General features: G+C 45.9%; 1 protein-coding gene across 1 annotated transcript in view; it reads right to left on the bottom strand.

Moving 5' to 3' along the window:
• Positions 1-12,572, bottom strand: part of ACSS2 (acyl-CoA synthetase short chain family member 2) — a 225,828-nt gene that overhangs the window by 149,175 nt on the left and 64,081 nt on the right. The gene's annotated exons all lie outside the window — the stretch shown is intronic.

Here is a 12,572-nt window from a genome sequence, read left to right as displayed (position 1 = left end):
CGATAACGTGGAACCCATGCAGATTGGGGGTATTCGAGGTCCTCTAACGTCGGAAGAAAGAGAACGACGAAGAAAGATGAAGCTGTGTATGTATTGTGGGAAAGGGGGCCATTTTGTACGAGAATGTCGAGCCCGGACCCCACTTACGGACAAAACCCTGGGACCAAAGACTACTGCAGCCAGTGGATCCCGTGAGACGGCGGAAAACTAGAACGTCCAACCCCGACTGAGATCTCTGGGATGGACCAACGACCAACAAGGATCTCCAACTTACTCGCCAATACGATGATGCCTGCTGTGGCACACATGAATTTGCCTATCTCTCTGTGGACTACCCAAGATCACTACATTCGGATGGATGCCTTATTGGATTCCGGGGCCACAGGAAACTACATGGATATTGACTACGCCGATTCCTTGGGGATACCATGGGAAAAGAAGACAGAACCTGAACAGGTAAAAGCAGTGGATGGCTCCATTTTGTCTTCTGGGCCGGTGGTTAAACATACTCTCCCTTTGAGAATGCAGCACGGAGAACATAGGGAGTTTATACAATTCGATTTGATAGCCGCTCCTCAGTTTCGTGTGATCCTAGGCATGCCCTGGCTTACGTTACATGATCCAGTAGTGTGTTGGTCAGCTCGTACCATCACCTTAAACTCCTCCTATTGCATGGAACATTGTTATACCCCTGTCGAGAAAGAAGACCATGAAGAACGACCCAGTCTTAGACACCTGGCTGTGGCTTGCTCAGAAACACCTCTCTGCAGTACGACAGAACTCCCAGAAATATATAACGAATATCGTTCTCTGTTCGACAAACACAAGGCCACCGGGTTGCCCCCGCACAGGGTATATGATTGTTGCATCGAACTCCTCCCCGGAGCCTCTATTCCTTGTAGCAGGGTATATGCCCTGACGGAACATGAAAACGTCTATTTACAGAACTACATTGAGGAGAATCTTGCTACGGGATTCATCAGTCATTCCACTTCCCCTGCTTCGTCTCCCCTCTTCTTCATCCCGAAGAAAGACTGCGCAGAATTACGTCCCTGCATCGACTACAGAGCACTGAACAATATCACAGTGAAAAATAGATATCCCCTTCCTTTGATTCCTGTCATGATGGACCAAATAAAGGGAGCTCGTTACTTCACCAAATTAGATCTGAGAGGGGCCTACCATCTGGTGAGGGTGAAAAAGGGGGATGAATGGAAGACCGCGTTCCGCACGAAGTTCGGCCTATTTGAATACAATGTAATGCCCTTCGGGTTATGCAACGCTCCTGCGGCCTTCCAATTCTTTATGGACGAGGTGCTCAGGGGCCTACTGGATACCATCTGCATGGTATACATAGATGATATCCTGGTATATTCCAGTACTCTCCAGGAACACGAACACCATGTCAAAGAAGTGTTGAGTCGTCTACACCAACACCAGTTGTTCGCAAAACTAGAAAAATGCCTCTTCCATGCCACTGAAGTCTCATTTTTGGGGTATGTGATAAACGCTAATGGGTTTCAGATGGAGAGTGGAAAGGTGGAAGCCATCACAAGTTGGAAAACTCCTCAAGACGTGAAGTCGGTGCAAAGCTTCCTTGGTTTTGCAAATTATTACCGGCGTTTCATCAAAGACTTTTCTAAAATCATCCATCCCATTTCCCATCTATTAAAGAAAAACGTTCCCTTCAAGTGGGGAGAGGAGGCAGAACACTCTTTCTGCATTCTAAAGGATAGCTTTACCAAGGCCCCTATCTTGAGACATCCTGATGTACAACTTCCTTTCATCTTAGAAACAGATGCTTCGCAGTACGCATTGGGAGGGGTACTTTCGCAACGCCACCCGGAAACGGGACAAATCCATCCAGTAGCATTCTACTCCAAAAAACTCAGTCCAAGCGAAATCAACTATTCGATCACTGACAAAGAGTTGTTGGCGATTAAGAGAGGGTGTGAGGAATGGAGACATTACCTACTGGGGGCACGACATACCATCGAGATCTACACGGACCATCGGAACTTACTGTTCTTAAAGACTGCTAAAGCGCTGACTCCCAGGCAGTTGAGATGGACTCTATTCTTCTCAGATTATGATTTCGTCATCAAATATCGGCCAGGCCCACAAAACGGAAAAGCCGATGCCCTCTCAAGGAATCAAGACACGCAAGAACCCCTTTCAGACATTCCTGAGGAACCAACAACCATCCTTCCTGAGAAATTCTTCCCAGACAACACCATCGCCTTGCTCACATCCAGTGATTTCCTCGAGGATACCAGAGTGGCAGTAACAGAGATCGATGTCCAGGCTTGGTTAACGGAAGATCCTCAAATGAGAACACAAAAAGACGACCTCCTGTACTACCGACATGCCTTATATGTGCCGGACCCTGGGTTGCACATGCAGGTGCTCAATTGGGCACATGACTCTGTGTTGGGGGGACATTGGGGAGTGTATAAAACTATAGCTACCATAGAACGTTCATTTTGGTGGCCGACCTTACGAAACGATGTTAAGAAATACATACGGAACTGTTCAGTATGCACGCAAGGAAAAGCAAAACACAACAAACCTTCGGGGCTGTTACGCTCCATTCCCATTCCTCCTGCACCCTGGCATACGGTCTCGATGGATTTTATAGTCGAGATGCCCTTATGTCAGGGAAAAACTACGGTACTGGTGATAGTAGATCACTTGACTAAAATGGGACACTTTGTACCGCTGGAGGGTCTGCCAACATCAGCCGAACTAGCCATGATTATCTTACAACACCTCATCCGAGCGCATGGTATCCCCAGAGTATTCATCACCGACAGAGGGTCCCAGTTTACTTCACGTTTTTGGAAAGCCCTTTGCGATTCCTTGGCCATAGACGCAAGACTCTCCACGAGTTATCACCCTCAGACAGATGGCAAGACAGAGAGGCTCAACCACACTCTCGAACAATACCTACGTTGTTTTACATTGCAGAACTCAACGGATTGGGTTACCCTCTTGTGGTTAGCTGAATTCACCTACAATAACTCTGACCACACTACACTGGGATGTTCTCCCTTTTTCTGTCTGTTTGGGTATCATCCGAACATTCTCCCCTTCGAATGGCCTGTTACGACCAATCTACCCAGCATCCAGGAACATCATGCCCATCTTCAGGCCATACAAATTGACGCTAAACATCACTTGGCTGAAGCTCAAGCGACGCAGAAGCGGTGTGCCGACAAGAAACGCACTCCTGAACCTGTCTACAAAGTGGGGGATAAGGTATGGCTTTCCACAAAAAACATTCACCTCCGGGGAATTAACAAACTCAAACCTAGATATATAGGTCCCTATAGTGTTGAGAAGGTTATCAACCCTGTGGCCTTAAAACTATCCATTCCCCAGAACTGGAGGATACATCCAGTGTTTCACGTCTCACTACTCCTACCCTGTCATCTGGACACAAGATTGCCCGTCCATCCTGCCCCAGTACTGGTAGACGGTCTGGAGGAGTATGAGGTGGAAGAGTTGTTGGATTCTCGGATCCATAGGGGTAGAGTGCAGTATCTGGTGAGCTGGAAAGGATTTGGGGTAGAAGAGAGGACATGGGAACCAGAGCAGAATTTGCACTGCCCTGACTTGATTTCGCAATTTCATCAGCTGTATCCAGGAAAACCGGGTCGACCGCCGGGTCGGCGATCCTCGAGAGGGGGTTCTGTCGTGATCGTGACGAGCTGGAAGGCTCGAGTAAGGAAATATCGCGGCAGCACTACATCTCCCAGAAAGCTCCAGGGCGAGACGAAACAATCTCCGCCCCCAGAGAGAGTATAAAAACACTTCCGTCACAAACCCAAGTTGCTTGTCAATCCTTCCGGTTACCTGATCGTGTATGGACCTAGCCTTCGTAGAACTGTGAATGCGCGGACGCTTGCCTTCCCGCTTTGGACGCCGAGAGCAACGGGTGCGCGGACGCTTGCCTTCCCGCTTTGGACGCCGAGAGCAACGGGTGCGCGGACGCTTGCCTTCCCGCTTTGGATGCCGAGATACTTTGGATATTTTCGTAAGTAACGATCTGGTCTCCTTATTAGTTAGCACGGCCGTGCTGCCTGAGAGTAGGAAATTGATGCCAACGAGTTTTGTATGGTATATCTCTCTTTACCTATCTCTTCCGAACGATATCCTTTTTCGATAGTGACTAGAACTACTCGAAGGGGAAAATCGCCTTTCTACACCGTTGGTGTAGCTAACTGTGACTAAAACAGAACCCGTTTACAGCTTGAATCCGAGTCCTCGTTAATTCCCGACTTTGGGGACAAATCAAGCGGTAATCAACCGTAAGTGAATCCTTGGTTAAACTTGTGTATGTTTGCTTGTATCCCTTATCCTCAGAGCACTACTAACCTGTGTTCTTGCATTTACAGACCTTGTTGTGCCTTGAAGTCCTCCGTTGCCATAGACCAGATCTTGAGGGGTGTCTTCACAACAACCTTCCCGGCTTAACTCCCCTTCCCTTTACCTGGAGGACTACCTGTCTCCGGTGCGTACCTCCACCGGAGAGGGTCAGTGTTATCGGGTATAGGGAAGACTATCTTCACTCCGTGGTCCCTGCTGGCTAGACCCCTAAAGGTTAGTGGCTTGTGTTTTGTTCTCTTGTGTTGTTTATCTGCCGCTAAACCTTGACAGAGAATTTCTGGTCCATTCCATCGCCCAATTACCAATTGGCCTTTCAACCAGTACATTCTAAGTAGTTCACAAAGCTGCACGGCTACCACTCGTATATTTATTGAGCTTTTATCATAGGTGTGTGGGAGGGCACAGCACAACACAAAGGTGGCCTATTCAGTGGCATGGGTATGGCCATCAGATGTGGGCAATGCTTAATTTGTAAAAAGATAAGTGCCAGGGCTCTCGTCAGGAGGCCACTGTAGCTTGCACCACGCATTGCCCCTGCAATCGCTGCCATTGATAGTAAAAACACAACTACTAACCATCACACTCGTACAAGTGTGACAACTCATACTATTCTGGGCCCCCAAAGCTATAAGAATGGCCCGGGCGGCAGGAAATAGCCATTTAAGCATATTGATTTAGTAATTCACTGTCGTTGTGGTCATCTCTAAATTAGCCAGACAGCACCACATTATGGCAGACTGTCACGAACACCGGGGTCGACAATTAAGTGCTGGTGCCGAGCACTGGAAAACACAAGCTCAAATTAAGCACTGGATGTGGGTCATCATAACCCCTCCATGCACAGTGCTTCTGAAGCCCACATGAAAGTTTTGAAACAATCTAAAAATATGAAGAGCTGGCCAAACAAAAATTACCAGCTTGCAAAACATATCCTCCCTTCGAAAGTGCTGCATAGATTTTATAGCCGGTCTGGAGTGGGGTGCTGTGGTGGGACAAAGCAGCCAAACTGGAAACAGAGGAGGTGGTTGTCAGTTGTGGGTGATTTTGATTGTACTGCAGTGTCTTTTGTATTGTTGAATTTTTATATAAAAATGTCAATAAACAGATTTCACAAATTCAAGAGTGCGGCATAGATTTTATAGCCGGTCTGGAGTGGGGCGCTGTGGTGGGACAAAGCAGCCAAACTGGAAACAGAGGAGGTGGTTGTCAGTTGTGGGTGATTTTGATTGTACTGCAGTGTCTTTTGTATTGTTGAATTTTTATATAAAAATGTCAATAAACAGATTTCACAAATTCAAGAGTGCGGCATAGATTTTATAGCCGGTCTGGAGTGGGGTGCTGTGGTGGGACAAAGCAGCCAAACTGGAAACAGAGGAGGTGGTTGTCAGTTGTGGGTGATTATGATTGTACTGCAGTGTCTTTTGTATTGTTGAATTTTTATATAAAAATGCCAATAAACAGATTTCACAAATTCAAGAGTGAGGCATAGATTTTATAGCCGGTCTGGAGTGGGGCGCTGTGGTGGGACAATGCAGCCAAACTGGAAACAGAGGAGGTGGTTGTCAGTTGTGGGTGATATGTGACTGCTGCTTGCTCAGGCACAGTGGGGCGATGCTGCCCGCAGGCAAGTTTAGAAACCGGTAAGTCAAGCCAAAGAAACAAAATAACCTACAAAGGTATCAAGAAACGATAAGTTACTGTAAAATTCAACAATGCAACATTGTACCATTTGATTTAATCACCAGGAACATTCTGAAAAATATATCCTGATTACCAACTTCTAGGACACATGTACTGAAAGCCACCTGGCCTCCTTGATCACATCCGTCTTGCAGTGAGAGAGAAACTGGACAGAGCTGCTCACCTATGTGGCCTGTAATTTCATTACAAGACCGGAGGCTACCATTATGCATATAACTTTTAATGCAGACCCAAGCAGCCGCATAGGTCACAAAGCAATAGTTCCATGTAGAACAAATGTTAGCCTCTGTGTCTTTAATGAAATCTAGATTCTCTAGTCATGTTAATAGGAGAATCGCAATTTTGCTGCCCTGTCCAAGTAAACCCACACACCCTGCACCACGCCAAATAAGTGGGATTATATGTCTGAATCAGATGCTGGGTTCAGTAAAAAAAAAGAGCATAAGATAAGCTCTTCTTCCCAGTGAGACGCTCATTTGACTTTTAGAAGGAAACTGGGGCATAAACCTCAAAACAATATGATCAGCAAAAATTTGTAAATAGGGATGTCTACACTAATAGCACTATTTATTCAAGCTGTCTAGCAGTTGTAATGGCTGCTAAACGAGACTTTCATGGACAAAAAACAAACAGCATCCAATTCCAGGTGTTCAAATGGAGGATTCTGTAATGCTGATAAGAATAGTAGAAGATCCTAAATTGATGCTTATGCCCATTCTGTGGGTCTCAACAAGAACAATCCACGTAACAATCTAGTGGCCAATGGCTTGACGGAAAGGAAAACCCTATCACCCCTCCTTTGTCCAAGGAATCTCTTGAGGTCCACACCACAGCCTACCGCATTTGCACTGTCTTCACCGATGACCCCATGTCAACTCGATTTAGAAGAAAATGGAGGTGACTCAGCCAAGAATGGAGACATGGCCTTACCTTGGAACGATTTTCAAAAGTAGGCCCGATGGTGGTCAGATGCCCTCAAAGAAGAGGCTTTCTGGAATCATAAGTTGTTTGCCTATCTCGGAAAGGGTGCACACTGACATTTGTCCTAAACAGCCATGGTAGGAATTGCCTTATTTTATTACTGGGATCTGTTGGCAACCTACTCAGAAAGGAGTTATGTGAAGGAAGCTTGTGGTAATTTATTTCGCTGCGCCCAGGAACACGTTAGATGACCTATGCCCTGTACAAGTGTGGGCGGATTCTCAGGGTACGTGGTGTGGCAATGTTTCCAAAATGTGCCGTCAGCTGGGTTTTGCCACACGAAAGGGGGGAGGTACCGAGCAGGAGTAAAGAGCATACATGCCAACCTTTTAGGACAGGGACGTGGGAGATTTAAAATAAAAAATCGGGAGAATGAAAATTTCCCATTGACTTCTATTGTAGAGAATGCAATTTCAGGCGGGAGACAGCTAAAAGAATGCAATTTTTGACTTCAAAAATCGGTAGTCTCACCCATGAATCGGTCTGTTGGCATGTATGATAAGAGTATAAATGAAAGAATTCTCTCACTTTATTCAAGTAGCATAATTGTAATTCGAATTATAATTGCATTTATATAGCAGGAGTAAAAATGTAAATGTAAATTGATACTTGTATAGCGCACTACTCACCCACAAGGGTCTCAAGGCGCTTGTACGAATACCGCTGGAAAACCCATCCTGGCTTTCCCTGTGAGGCGTCCACTCCTGGGCACCCCCAAGGTGGAGGCCAGGCATCCTTAGCGTTGTGGGGGCCATTGTGGAGATTAAGCAAGCTATTGCCCAGAGTTGCAGAGTGGGAGTCCATGATTGGAATAGGCACCGAGGCGAGAATTATCAGGTCCGTGGAATTTTTGAGGCCAAGACCCGCCGAGGTGGGGAATTGAAACCTGGTCCCGGGCTAGACCGCTGCATCAGAGTCTGCCGCTCTAATCATTGAGCCACACTTCTCCACAGTACTATACCTAACGAGCCGTTAAAGCGTTTTATGCAGGGCAGCACACTGCTCAGGAACCCACGGTTAGTGGTTAGTCCATTACTATTTGTTATTGGACTGGACTCCCTTCAGAATTTCAACGAAGGGTTTGTTAGCAAAGAGATACTGCTTAGAGTTCCTGAAGCACTGCTGTTCGGTAGATAGTAGGGGTCTTGTTGGAATGCTGATTCGATTGTGCAGGGTGGAGGGGCTCTCAGCAGAGATTCAGCCTTTTGCCTTCCTTGATTACACTTTCAGTTGGTCTGATGCAGAAACATTTCACCTCTTTGTGCCTTTGTTGTGAAAGCTCCAGGCAAGAGGCATCATCAAACAAAGGTTGTCTTCACAGCAGCCTGGAAAGGGCATGGAGGATCGCAGCAAACCGGTTCTTGTGCATGAGACAGTGAATGCACTTGCAGCAGTGAGTCAAGTATAAAATCCATTTCTATACAACTACAGACAAATATTAGAAAAACAGAGTTATAGACGGTAATTTCACACTTCTTTCTGCGACTCCCAAATAGTGATCTGCTGTATTCCCTTTATTGCATAATTTATTTTTCCTCTGTTTCTTAAGGTTTGTTTATTTTTTTTTACCATTTGCGTAGTCCTGTTACATTTATTTTGTTGTCCATTTCATTTGGTTTTGCTCTTTCCTCGCGCTGTTAGTCCTCCTTAGCCTCTCCTGGCTACTGGCCGCGCGCGGAGTTGACTCACCATGTGAAAGTAGGAGGTGTGGGGGGGGCGGGGGGGTGTTGAGCAGGAAGAACCAGAGGTAGAGGTGGAGTGCTTTCACTAGGGTGCTCTGATGGGGTCGTGAATCTATTAGTGCAAATAAAAAGTCTGCTGCAAAGACTGCAAAGTGCTGCATAGATTTTATACCCGGTCTGGAGTGGGGTGCTGTGGTGGGACAAAGCAGCCAAACTGGAAACAGAGGAGGTGGTTGTCGGTTGTGGGTGATTTTGATTGTACTGCAGTGTCTTTTGTATTGTTGAATTTTTATATAAAAATGTCAATAAACAGATTTCACAAATTCAAGAGTGCGGCATAGATTTTATAGCCGGTCTGGAGTGGGGCGCTGTGGTGGGACAAAGCAGCCAAACTGGAAACAGAGGAGGTGGTTGTCAGTTGTGGGTGATTTTGATTGTACTGCAGTGTCTTTTATATTGTTGAATTTTTATATAAAAATGTCAATAAACAGATTTCACAAATTCAAGAGTGCGGCATAGATTTTATAGCCGGTCTGGAGTGGGGCGCTGTGGTGGGACAATGCAGCCAAACTGGAAACAGAGGAGGTGGTTGTCAGTTGTGGGTGATATGTGACTGCTGCTTGCTCAGGCACAGTGGGGCGATGCTGCCCGCAGGCAAGTTTAGAAACCGGTAAGTCAAGCAAAAGAAACAAAATAACCTACAAAGGTATCAAGAAACGATAAGTTACTGTCAAATTCAACAATGCAACATTGTAACATTTGATTTAATCACCAGGAACATTCTGAAAAATATATCCTGATTACCAACTTCTAGGACACATGTACTGAAAGCCACCTGGCCTCCTTGATCACATCCGTCTTGCAGTGAGAGAGAAACTGGACAGAGCTGCTCACCTATGTGGCCTGTAATTTCATTACAAGACAGGAGGCTACCATTATGCATATAACTTTTAATGCAGACCCAAGCAGCCGCATAGGTCACAAAGCAATAGTTCCATGTAGAACAAATGTTAGCCTCTGTGTCTTTAATGAAATCTAGATTCTCTAGTCATGTTAATAGGAGAATCGCAATTTTGCTGCCCTGTCCAAGTAAACCCACACACCCTGCACCACGCCAAATAAGTGGGATTATATGTCTGAATCAGATGCTGGGTTCAGTAAAAAAAAAGAGCATAAGATAAGCTCTTCTTCCCAGTGAGACGCTCATTTGACTTTTAGAAGGAAACTGGGGCATAAACCTCAAAACAATATGATCAGCAAAAATTTGTAAATAGGGATGTCTACACTAATACCACTATTTATTCAAGCTGTCTAGCAGTTGTAATGGCTGCTAAACGAGACTTTCATGGACAAAAAACAAACAGCATCCAATTCCAGGTGTTCAAATGGAGGATTCTGTAATGCTGATAAGAATAGTAGAAGATCCTAAATTGATGCTTATGCCCATTCTGTGGGTCTCAACAAGAACAATCCACGTAACAATCTAGTGGCCAATGGCTTGACGGAAAGGAAAACCCTATCACCCCTCCTTTGTCCAAGGAATCTCTTGAGGTCCACACCACAGCCTACCGCATTTGCACTGTCGTCACCGATGACCCCATGTCAACTCGATTTAGAAAAAAATGGAGGTGGCTCAGCCAAGAACAGAGACATGGCCTTACCTTGGAACGATTTTCAAAAGTAGGCCCGATGGTGGTCAGATGCCCTCAAAGAAGAGGCTTTCTGGAATCATAAGTTCTTTGCCTATCTCGGAAAGGGTGCATGCACACTGACATTTGTCCTAAACAGCCATGGTAGGAATTGCCTTCTTTTATTACTGGGATCTGTTGGCAACCTACTCAGAAAGGAGTTATGTGAAGGAAGCTTGTGGTAATTTATTTCACTGCGCCCAGGAACACGTTAGATATACTATACCCTGTACAAGTGTGGGTGGATACTCAGAGTACTGGTGTGGCAATGTTTCAAAAATGTGCCGTCAGCTGGGTTTTGCCACACGAAAGGGGGGAGGTACCGAGCAGGAGTATAGAGTATAAATGAAAACATTCTCTCACTTTATTCAAGTAGGATAATTGTAATTCGAATTGTAATTGCCTTTATATAGGGAGTAGGAGTACTATACCTAACGGGCCATTGAAGCGTTTTATGCAGGGCAGCACGCTGCTCAGGAACCCACGGTTAGTGGTTAGTCCATTACAATTTGTTATTGGACTGGGCTCCCTTCAGAATTTCAACGTAGGGTTTGTTGGCAAAGGGATACTGCTTAGAGTTCCTGAAGCACTGCTGTTCGGTAGATAGTAGGGTAAGGGGTCTTGTTGGAATGCTGATTCGATTGTGCAGGGTGGAGGGGCTCTCAGCAGAGGCTCAGCCTTTTGCCTTCCTTGATCACACTTTCAGTTGGTCTGATGCAGAAACATCACACCTCTTTGTGCCTTTGTTGTGAAAGCTCCAGGCCAGAGGCATCATCAAACAAAGGTTGAGTCTTCACAGCAGCCTGGAAAGGGCACGGAGGCCGGCAGCAAACCGGTTCTTGTGCATGAGACAGTGAATGCACTTGCAGCAAAGAGTCAAGTATAAAATCCATTTCTATACAACTACAGACAAATATTAGAAAAACAGAGACATAGACGGTAATTTCACACTTCGTTCTGCTACCCCCAAATAGTGATCTGCTCTGCTGTGTTCCCTTTATTGTATCATTTATTTTTCCTCTGTTTCTTAAGGTTTGTTTATTTTTTTTACCCTTTGAGTAGTTCTGTTACATTTATTTTTTTGTCCATTTCATTTGGTTTTGCTTTTTCCTCGCGCTGTTAGTCCTCCTTAGCCTCTCCTGGCTCCTGTCCGTGCGCGGAGCTAACTTACCATGTGAAGGTGGGAGTGGTGGTGGGTGTTGGGGGTGGGGGTGGGGGGGAGGCCAGAGGTAGAGGTGGAGTGCTTTCACCAGGGTGCCCTGATGGGGTCGTGAGTCTATTAGTGCAAATAAAAAGTCTGCTGCAAAGACCCCGGTGTTTCCTGACTGGTACCCGGTGCATACCAACAGGCATATAGCTCAATGTGTTAATGCATGCGCTGTAGAGATCCGCATAAGAACTATTAAGGACACAAGAGTGAACCACAAGTAGCAGCCGCAGTCTATAATCGTATAATCCTCTGTAAATGAATACTATCAAACAAGAACACCTTCTAGTAAAAGGCACTATAGCATAGCCTCGTCAAACTTTAAGTGACAACTGGCCATGCTCTCTTACTGGCAATGCTCATAAACTTGTTATCAGTGCAGCTTGGCATGCTCTGGACACCAGGCCTGCTTTCTATGTTTAAGATCATACTGTAACGAGGAGCACTGACCTGATCCCTGGAAGGAGGCCCCTGGCTCACCTGCAGGTCACTGGCCACTGTCTCCCTGGGTCCGAGTCCTCCTAAACTGCCCTGCAGGTCACTGCCTTCATCAGCTTGGCTGGCTGGCCTCTCGCCTCATTTATGTACCGAAAACCTTGCTATAAAGTGACAGGGTGCTATGCAGGAGCAAGGGTTGCAGTGCAAGGCTCTGATGATTGGAATTTTAACTTTCCACCGTTAGGATAAGCCCGGCTCGTTTAGTCACAGACACACAGATTAGTCTTAGTCTCACATTTCCCCATACAGTATCACTCCATTTTAGTCTCTCGACTCCTGGGGCCTCATTTATGATGCTGTGCGTCACTTTTACGCCGCCGGTGTGTCACTTTTTGTGATGCACCAGTGGCGTAAAAAATGCGCCTTGTTGCGCCACATTTACAAAGTGACGCATCTAGGTAGATGTGTCACTTTGTAAACCCCTGT

The sequence above is a fragment of the Lissotriton vulgaris genome, chromosome 4_1 (assembly GCF_964263255.1).
Source record: "Lissotriton vulgaris chromosome 4_1, aLisVul1.2, whole genome shotgun sequence".
Lineage (NCBI taxonomy): Eukaryota > Metazoa > Chordata > Amphibia > Caudata > Salamandridae > Lissotriton > Lissotriton vulgaris.
Note: the sequence above shows the minus strand (reverse complement) of the source record. Positions and strands in the feature narration are given on the sequence as shown.